The sequence below is a fragment of the Xyrauchen texanus genome, chromosome 41, assembly GCF_025860055.1.
Source record: "Xyrauchen texanus isolate HMW12.3.18 chromosome 41, RBS_HiC_50CHRs, whole genome shotgun sequence".
Taxonomy (NCBI): domain Eukaryota; kingdom Metazoa; phylum Chordata; class Actinopteri; order Cypriniformes; family Catostomidae; genus Xyrauchen; species Xyrauchen texanus.
Genome location: NC_068316.1, coordinates 26,309,554 through 26,320,526, shown reverse-complemented (window position 1 = coordinate 26,320,526; position 10,973 = coordinate 26,309,554).

Sequence of the window (10,973 nt, the reverse complement as noted above, 5' to 3'; positions counted from 1 at the left end):
ATATCTACTGTTTACACCGCAGTCTCCAATGATTAGAAAACTGGAACAAACTGCAGGTTTTATTATTCAGAGCTCTGCAACTGCCTGCATTTCACTGTTGTTTATATCAACTGCTTTGTGTAGAATAATTGTTTCTTCAGACTTTGCGAAATGTTGGAGACTTATCTAAAGCTCTGGAATGGATCTCAATGTACCTAGGTCATGTCCACACTAATACGTTTTCTCTTGAAAATGCATCTTTTTTTACAACGATTTGGCCTTCCGTCTGCGTTTCAGACTGCATTTTTGTTCAGCAAAAACAGAGTTTTCGAAAAGGCTCTCCCAAGTGAATACATTTGAAAATGGCATCTTCATGTTGTAGTGTGGACAGGGAAGACAGATATATCTGAAAACGATGATGTATTTGTTGTCATGTAACCCAGTCATGTGATCCATTCATCCCAAAACAATCAAGATGGCGGCTCATGTTGTAATGCTGTTATTTACTTTGATAGTGTTGTTAAAGATAAATGTATTCTTTCCTTTAAAGGTGACTGGAAGTTTACTCGGAATTGCTGTTCGGTGAAGGAAATTGTGTTTCAGATCGTACATGGAATGAACATTTTTCACATGCACAGTAAGGGTATTTAAGTGTTTTCATACAGTACATTTCAGTGTGGATGGAAAATGCTTGAAAACGGCAGTGTAGACAGAGAGCGTTTCAAAAACGCAAATGTTGTTTTCAGATGATCTCAATTAATGTGGACATAGCATCAGTTTTTATCCTGTGACTAAATACAAGAGTGAATTTGTGAATACAAGATCATAAGCACAAAAGTCTTTAAAGATTATCAAAAGATGGACCCGAATACCAACGGTCCATGTACAAAGGAAAAATCTTACCACATCTGACATAAAATCATACTTTAATAATTTTAAGATAGAATATTAAAAAGATGAATAAAATTTCCTTGTCTTTGTAATGATACAATTATTCAATCTGACAACTCATAATACATTTGTATGAGATTGTAAAATCATACAACTTTGTACAACTGCAAAAAGTTACGACATTTAGACTGACCAATAAATGCTTCTGTTGCCTCATTTCAAACCCCAATATTTTCTTCCATGGTACACAAAAAAGAAAAAAAAATCTATTAAAATCATGGTTAGATTTGTGTTCGGGTTCAATTGTGGAAAAATCACAAGAACCCTGATGTTTTCTTTCTTCTATAGTACATGACAGTGATTTTTCGAGTTAGGTTTGTTTTGGGGGTTAAACTCATTAGATCATTTATTATCATTTTATGGGAGTTCAATTTGTAGGTTCGTGTACGAGCCAACTAGTGCGATTTCACCATGTTTTATTACAACATGGTTGCACTTTTTATTAGCATTTAATGTAAAAAGTGTAAAAAGCACTATGTTTATACAGGGCTGGACTGGTAATCTGGCATTCTGTGCATTTTCCTGGTGGGCCTACGCACTTTGGGGCTGATCAGTGGTGGACTGGCCATTGGGAGAACCCCCGCGAAACGGGCTGAATGGGCAGCGATAAGCTAAAATGAGTTCAAGATCCTTATACGTTGTCTCAAAAAACTTGCAAGAAATTGGTTAGTCATCAATTCGTTTTATTATTTAAATATGTACATGTTAAAATGTTCAGTATTATGAGCATAGAGTTGAATTAGACACATCATAACAGGTATAAATCTTTTTTTTATATATATGTTCACATATTAGACACTATACATACAGATACAGACCAAATTGAATGCTGAAGTTTAAAATCTAAAATGTATTATTTTCTCTGGCTGCCATTCAGTTTCTATAGCTTACACGCTGGGTCTCTCTCGTACGGTTTCATTTGTGACACTAGTTCAGATGTGAACTAGTGAGAGAACGTTTTCGGGCAATGTGAAGAAATACGGCAGCTTGCCCGTATCTCTCCCACACCTGGCTCACCACTTGCATGTGAAGGCTTCATTCTCTATACAGTAAATCCGCTCCCCTGTTTATTATGCTCAGGAGAGCATTGCACATAATGAACAAGCATGCACTGATCCACACAATCAGTTTCTATTCTAGGATGTGCAGCTGAGTTGAGCATGTACCTTCTTGTGCGTATACCTTCTATTTATATTTGACAGTTTTAGCTACAGAAAATGGGAGGAAATATTAGTGAAACTTAAGTTTCAGGAAGTGAAAGAAAAATGTATATTGTATTAATTACCTATATTGCTAATGTGTTCAAGCTTTAGCAATGCACTTCTGTCTGTCGTTTTGTAAGTTATAAACACCTTTGAGATGATAAGGACTGTTTGGTCTATAAGTATAATCTGAGGTGGTAAGACATTTATTTTGATGATGTTAGATTTGTGAAGGCATAATTTTACTGGTGATTGATGAGATGGATAATCATCCAGCAACTGACTAGATGGTTCGTGAGGTTGGCTAATGAGTTTATCTATATTTACTTTCCTAGATTTAAAGGGATGGATTTTCAAATTCAATTTTTTTTTTAAGGTAAAACCCTCTCACACTTTTAACTACTATGGTTAAATCTTGAAAAAAAAATAGCTAATGACGATTAAGGCCTTAAATACACATTAATGACCAAGTTGCAAATCACAGGTCACCACCATGTCAATTATTATGCAATAATATGCAACAAAGTCATTTTAATGAACACTAGATATAATTCGATAATATTTTGATATAAATGTATTCCATTTGAAAACTACTTAGTTTTGAACATTAAAGAAAAGTCAATCAAAAGGAAAATATAATTGGTGAAGAGAATTATTATAGATTAAGCTGGCTTGAAATGGGGGAAACTGGGGCTTTCTTATTGACAACAAGCCCTGGTCTCTCCTTTTCCCAATACATGAAAACCTGTCCTTATTTCTTAGTTAATGGAAATGTAATTTATATTTTAATTAATTATATAAATAAACAAAATGTAAAAACTTTTAAAAAGACAGCTGTACCAAACTAGCCCAACCATGGGGTAGTCATTAGCTTTTAAAAAGATATTATTTCTTGAGAAGTTGTAGCGCTATCACTAATTAAGGAAGAACTTAAAATCCCCTGGATGCTAAAAATGAAAAGACAAATTTATCTGATCTTTCACGAGTGCAGCCTAAATGAGAGTATATGTGTCCAGTAAGACACATATCTGCTATTAGATTTGTTAATATATTGACCTTGACTATACATGCATCACCGTGTATCAAATATCAATCCTAACTAAGCTTGGGGAAACTGTTTTGATGTCTGTGTGCCAAAGACCTGGAATGGTGTAACGAACCCCGCTCCTCTAGTTCGCTCCGCTTCCTCGAGCTCACACGCTCGCTCCCAATCACCCCCCTCGGGCTCTCATGCTCGCTCCCAATCACCAGAGTATTAGTTTCACCCGCACTCGTCCCAATCACTAGGTTATTCGTGTCACCTGCACCGCTCGTTTTTTCCCCTATATATATCACAACCCTTTCGTTTCACTCTTGTTGGTTATTGTTTAGTTTACCCCTTCGCTTTGCCAGCTCTAGTGTTCCCCTAGCTCCCCTGTCTATTCAACTAGCTTGTCTTATTCTACTTACTGTTATACTGATTCTGATTTCCCCGGCTTCGACCTTATGCTTTCCTCGACCACTCTTCTGTGGATTCGCCCCTTTGCCATATCCTGATTCCCCGGCTTCGACCTATCGCTCCCCATTACTACTCTTCTCTGGATTTGCCCTTTTGTACTTTTGCCTGCTCTTTAATAAAAGCAGTTTTCTTTTACATTGTGACTGTCTCTTCTTGTGCGGGTTACAGAATAACCAACCATACAGAAGACAGTCACAATGGAAGCCACGGAGGATTGCCGCAGCTCGCTAGAGCGGATTTGCACGGCGCTTTCTGCCCAAGGATCTACGGTTGGGAAACACGACCAGGCACTCACGGCTCAGGGACAGCAAATACAAGAAATACTGCATACGGTACATACTATTTCCGATCAGTTTTTACCAGTTCCTCCTGTGTCTGTCCCTGTGCCCGTTGATGTTCCCACCGCATTTCCCAGCACCGCGAGCTTTCAACCCCCCGAGCGGTTTGACGGTTCGTCGGAAGCTTGTCTGGGGTTTTTAATGCAATGCACTGTTTATATGACATACCACCCCCTTTTGCGCACTGACAGTGAGAGAGTACATTTTGTTATCTCCCTGCTCTCGGGCAAGGCACGGCAATGGGCCACTGCATTATGGACCGCCGACAGCCCCCTTTTAATGTCGTATGATCAGTTTTGTCACCAGATTGCCGTGGTTTTTAATCACCCGGCAGCTGGCAGAGATGTAGGCAGCTGCCTCGTGTTTTTAAAACAGGCGTCACGCACAGCCGCTGCCTACGCTCTAGATTTCCGCACCCTTGCCGCGGGTAGTGGGTGGAGTGACCCCGCTTTGTTGACGGTCTACCGCCTGGGTTTGAATGACCGGCTCCAAATGGAATTGGCATGCCGAGGAGAATCGCTGTCACTGGAGGACTATATTCAGCTCTCCATCACTCTGGATAACCTGCTTTGGGACCGTGCTTGTCGGAGCCCCTCTGTCGTCCACGAGCCTTCTACGGGTCTCAACCCACCCAAACTCGTTACTCCAGAGCGCTCTTCCACATCCGAGCCCATGCAACTTGGTCGCGCTCCACTAACCCAGGCAGAACGAGCTAGACGGTTGACACAGAGCCTCTGCCTATACTGTGGCACCCCGGGTCACCGAATTGACTCATGCCCAGCCGGTCCCCGGCGTTCCCTCTCCAAAAGTCAGGTGAGAACATCTGTCTTTCTCAACGTTACCCAGAAACAAGTCTGCCTCCCAGTAATGTTGAGTTTTAACAATGTCTCTTTTTCTACCCCAGCCCTAGTGGATTCCGGGGCAGCGGGAAATTTTTTAGACGATGGCTTGGTCCAGAAACTATCCATCCCAATCAGTCCGGTCGTGCCACCTCTCAGAGTTAACTCTCTAGATGGGGCACCTCTCGGATCGGGTCTCATTTCCTTCCGGACCATGCCATTGTCCCTCCAAGTGGGCTTGTTTCACACGGAGCTCATCCAGTTTTTTATAGTGCACTCACCCAGAGACCCTGTGGTTTTAGGCCACCCCTGGTTAGCGCTTCATGACCCCCACATTTCCTGGCGCACGGGGGAGCTGTTGCGCTGGACCAACCACTGTTTATCACACTGTATTTCCCTTCCGGTGTCCTCCACCTCCGTAGAGAGCCCCGAAGTGAGATCCCCCATCGCCATCCCTCCTGAGTACTCTTCCTACGCTGATGTGTTCGAGAAGACCCAGGTTAGTCTTCCCCCCATCGTAGCGTGGACTGCGCCATCGATCTCCTTCCGGGGTCCCCACTCCCCAAGAGCCGAGTGTACCCCTTAACATTACCTGAAGGGGATTTGGCCTCGCCAACTCCCCTTCAGTGTTCCAGATGTTTATGAACGACGTCTTCCGAGACATGCTGGACCTCTTCCTCGTCGTCTACATAGATGACCTTTTAATTTACTCCACCACACTCTCTGAACACACCATCCACGTCTCAAAGGTGTTACAGAGACTGCGAGAGCACGACCTGTTCGTGAAGGCAGAGAAGTGTGCCTTTCACCGCCCCTCCGTCTCCTCCTTGGGCTACGTCCTGTCTGCGGGAACAATGGGGATGGAGACCGACAAAGTCGCCGCAGTCCTATCCTGGCCCGAGCCTAGTACGCTCAAGGAGCTCCAACGGTTCCTGGGTTTCGCCAATTATTACCGCCGTTTCATTAGAGACTTCGGCAAGATCGCCACGCCCCTCACGTCTCTCACACGAGGCAACCCGAAGTTCCTCACCTGGAACGCAACCGCCCAGCAGGCCTTCCAGGCCCTAAAGGAGGCCTTCACGACCCCCCCAGTCCTTCGGCAGCCCGACCCCACTCTCCCGTTCGTGGTAGAGGTAGATGCCTCAGAGGTAGGGGGGGAGCTGTACTCTCCCAGCCACATGGGACACCCGCTAAACTATACCCATGTGCGTTCTACTCCCATAAGCTGTCCTCCCCCGAACAGAACTACAACATCGGGAATAGAGAGCTGCTGGCCATCAAGCTGGCCCTAGAGGAATGGCGCCATTGGCTGGAGGGCTCTAGGTTCCCCTTTGTCATTTTCACCGACCACAAGAACCTAGAGTACCTCCGCGCAGCCAAGAGGTTGAACAGGCCTCGACAGGCCAGGTGGGCGATGTTCTTCAACCGGTTTAACTTTTCCGTTACTTTTCGTCCGGGCTCCCAGAACCTTAAGGCGGACGCACTCTCTCGCCTTTTCAACCATGGCTCGGAATCTCCTGAGTCGGAGACAATTCTCCCCACGTCGTGCGTCGTCGCACCCGTTCGGTGGGAACTGACGGAGGCCATTCTGCAGGCTCAAGGCGATGAGCCCGCATCTCCTCAAACCCCCCCCCAACAAGATGTATGTCCCCACCATTATTCGCCCTCAGCCGATGCAGTGGGTTCATACTTCCCTTTGTTCTGGCCACCCGGGGATTACCCGTTCTACCGAGCTACTCGCTAGGAGATATTGGTGGCCCTCACTCAAGGACGACGTCCACGATTACATCCTCTCGTGTCCGGTCTGTGCCCAGTCCAAAACACCTCGTCACCTTCCCGCAGGACTCCTCCAACCATTACCTATCCCTGACCGACCATGGTCCCACATCGCCATGGACTTTATTACTGACTTGCCCCCCTCCGACGGCCGGACTGAGATCCTTGTGGTAATAGACCGTTTCTCCAAAATGTGCCACCTGATTCCCCTACCTGGGTTACCCAACGCGACACAACTGGCCGACCACATGATCACCCACATCTTCCGAAACTTCGGTATTCCCGAGGAGATCACTTCGGATCGGGGTACCCAGTTCACGTCTCGCTTCTGGCGGGCCTTCAGTGACAGACTGGGTATCCAACTCAACTTCTCCTCGGGATACCACCCCCAGACCAATGGCCAGACCGAGCGTCTCAACCAGGAGATTGGCAGGTACCTGCAAGCCTACTGCGCCCAGACCCAAGGCAGCTGGCACACCTATCTCCCCTGGGCCGAATACACCCAGAACAGCCTGGTCAGCTCTTCTACTGGTCTTACCCCTTTCCAGTGCGTCCTGGGCTACCAACCACCCCTTTTCCCGTGGGAAGCGGATCCCAGTGACATCCCGGTGGTGGATGCCTGGGCCCGAAGATGTGCCCAGGTCTGGAGAGCCACCCATGACCGGATTCAACGCTCCACCCAGACCCAGAAGGCTAAGGCAGACTGCCGATGCCATCCTGCACCCCTGTTCCATCCGGGACAAAGGGTTTGGCTCTCAACCCGAGACATCCGCCTCCGTCTCCCATGTAAGAAGCTAAGCCCCAAGTATGTCGGCCCTTTTAAAATTATTAAACGTATTAACCCAGTCACTAACCAATTACTTTTGCCACCCCGCTAAAAAATTTGTCCTGTGTTTCATGTTTCCCTTTTGAAGCCCGTGTTCTATAGCCCCATGTTCCCACCCACGGCAGCCCAAACACCCCCTCCACCACTCGATGTCGGAGGTCAACCCGCCTATACGGTCCGGGCCTTGCTAGACTCCCGACGTCGGGGGGGCGAGCTGCAGTATCTGGTCGACTGGGAGGGCTATGGACCTGAGGAACAGTCGTGGGTACGGTCGAGAGATGTCCTGGATCAAGCTCTCAAGCTAGACTACCATCGCCAGCATCCCGATCGTCCCACGCCGCTTCCCAGAGGTCGCGCTCCTCGCAACTGTAACGAACCCCGCTCCTCTAGTTCGCTCCGCTTCCTCGAGCTCACACGCTCGCTCCCAATCACCCCCCTCGGGCTCTCATGCTCGCTCCCAATCACCAGAGTATTAGTTTCACCCGCACTCGTCCCAATCACTAGGTTATTCGTGTCACCTGCACCGCTCGTTTTTTCCCCTATATATATATCACAACCCTTTCGTTTCACTCTTGTTGGTTATTGTTTAGTTTACCCCTTCGCTTTGCCAGCTCTAGTGTTCCCCTAGCTCCCCTGTCTATTCAACTAGCTTGTCTTATTCTACTTACCTGTTATACTGATTCTGATTTCCCCGGCTTCGACCTTACGCTTTCCTCGACCACTCTTCTGTAGATTCGCCCCTTTGCCATATCCTGATTCCCCGGCTTCGACCTATCGCTCCCCATTACTACTCTTCTCTGGATTTGCCCTTTTGTACTTTTGCCTGCTCTTTAATAAAAGCAGTTTTCTTTTACATTGTGACTGTCTCTTCTTGTGCGGGTTACAAATGGTCTGCAAGCCTCCGCAAGACTCTTATTAGAGACATATAATCTTGAACAACTAACTGTCATTTGAATCCACCAACTGCTCTGTTAATCCCACTTTTTACAATACATTTTCTTTCTACTGTTTTTTTTTCTTTTCTTTTTTTGTGTGTGTGTATGTAAAAACCTGATTTTTAATTTTAGTTCAATATTTTGATTATGCAATCACACTCATCATTATTTATGTGAACGTGATTACTTCCTGGTTCCTATGGGACAAGAATCCAAATCTAGCATGCTATCAACAGTGCTAAACGGAAAAGCTTCAGTTGATGTAAATCTCTACTAGGGGATGCCATTTAGCAGTATGGGGTTGATTTCAGGGTACAAAAACTTGCAGAAGCTACGACTTGTCGACTTTCCGTGTACACGTGTTGTCTTGGAAAGGTCTTCCATGATTCCTATAGACTTCCGTGGGCTTTACTTGCTGAAATGAATGAATAAATGATGATTGTAACAAGTATAATATGGCTGGGCGATAGGACGATGTAATCGGATATTAACGCTGTCTTCCAAATATCCCGATGCTGATTGCGAACAGATGATGAGCGACAATATCGGGAAATGGCAAAACCATGGATCTGAGTGAGACCATGGACATGGGCGTGAAACTTGCACCCGCCACCCACAAAATATGACAAGGCTGAAACCAGTTTGCAAGTTCCTCATCCAAATGTATTTCAGGTAATTTTGCTCATCTACCCCTAACAAGCGGGCGACCTGTCTCGGAGTGACACATGAAAAGAAATGCTGTCAGTCACAAAGAAATATATATTTTAAAAAACAGACACAAGAAATTATGTTGATTCTTGTCTCTTGGGACAACCATGTAAAAGGTTTTCATTCTTTTTTTCTCTGTTTCATTCGTCTGAAAACGAATCGGTTACCTAACGTAACCTCGGTTCTCTCTAGATGATGGAACGAGTATTGCGTAAGCTAGCTTGTGCTACGGGAAAGATTCATCTTTTCTGAGATATTGAAGCCAAAAAATTATCCTTAATTTTGTATCCATTGTCAACGCAGTGCAGCAGCTGCATACCTTGAGCGGGCTAGCTAGCGAGCTCATTGGTTGCTCTGCGGCAACTGCTGCAGCCTATAGACGAACTTGAGTGAACTCGCGTCCAATGAGAGGCGCTCGCGCAGTCACTGTATCAAAGCCCGCCAGAATGGGCGTGGCTAGAGTGCATATAAGCGTAAGTTCGTAGGCTGGAACCCTGGTTTTCATTGAATGAAGTGAAAGTCGCTCGTGGCGCGAGCATGGCAGGCTACGCAATACTCGTTCCCTCATCTAGAGAGAACCAAGGTTACGTTAGGTAACCGATTCGTTCTCTTACGAGACGCCAAGCATCCACTGCATGAGCCCCGGGGGTGGGGGGACACAGGGGAGCCCTTGTGAGTGGGGGAATAATATTTGGCTGGCAAGAGTGCGGGCCAGTGTGTGTGTGTAGTACATAAGCACATAGTGGGAAGGGAAAAACAGAGCGGCGGTGCCGGTCTGTGTGGAATGTGTTCCGTCAGTGCAGCTCACCAGGGGAGCTGTAGCGTATTAAACCGCTAGTAGTTTTGCCTGCAGGGCGGGCACTTCCAGATTGTAAAATCTGACAAAGGTGGACATATGTCGTGAATGGAAATCCCGCTGGACCATGCCCACGAGGAGGCCATGCCTCTAGCGTCCACTATCCATCTGGACAGTGCATGGTAGGTATCCATCTAACGTATCCATCTAACGGGCATGGTAGGTCTTTTGACGCGTACGCGGCAGCAATAGCGTCCACTATCCATCTGGACAGTGTCTGTTTCGAGGTGGCGTAACCTTTGGTGTGCCCTCCGAACTAAACGAAAAGCTGCTCAGAGCGTCTGAAAGAGGCGGAGCGCGCAGTATACAATCTCAGTGCTCTGACTGGGCAAAGGAGACTGGCGTCGCGTTCGCTATCGGATGCTGGCAGCGCCGATAGGGAAATGATTTGTGCTCTGAAAGGAGTACCGATCACCTTGGGGACATAGCCGTGTCTAGGCTTTAAAATGACCTTGGAGTCACTTGGTCCAAACTCAAGACACGCAGCGCTGACAGACAGCACGTGAAGGTCTCCCACACGTTTAACTGATGACAGGGCAGTTAGAAAAACGGTTTTGAGTGAAAGGTATTTCAAATACACGGATTGAAGCGGTTCGAAAGGGGGGGCTTTCATAGCTTCGAGAACTACAGAAAGATCCCAGATAGGAACCGATGGGGGGCGCGGGGGGTTCATCCTTCTAGCTCCCCTGAGGAAGCGGATGACCAGCTCGTTTTTTTCCCAGTGACTGGCCGTGCAGGGGTTCAGCGAACGCTGCGACGGCCGCCACGTATACTTTGAGCGTGGATGGGGATCTGCCCTTATCCAGCAGCTCTTGTAAAAACATGAGCAGCGACGACACCCCACATGTCCGTGGGTCCAGGTCTCTGTCGGTGCACCATTTTGAAAACACAGACCATTTGGACGCATAGAGTCTTCTCGTGGAAGGGGCTCTAGCGTGTATGATAGTGTTTATTACTCCTTCTGGCAAAGCGACGGGTAGTCGCTGATCACCCACGCTGCAGCGCCCAGCGTCTGGGTGGGGATGCCAGATCGTGCCGCAAGCTTGAGAGAGGAGATCTGCTCTC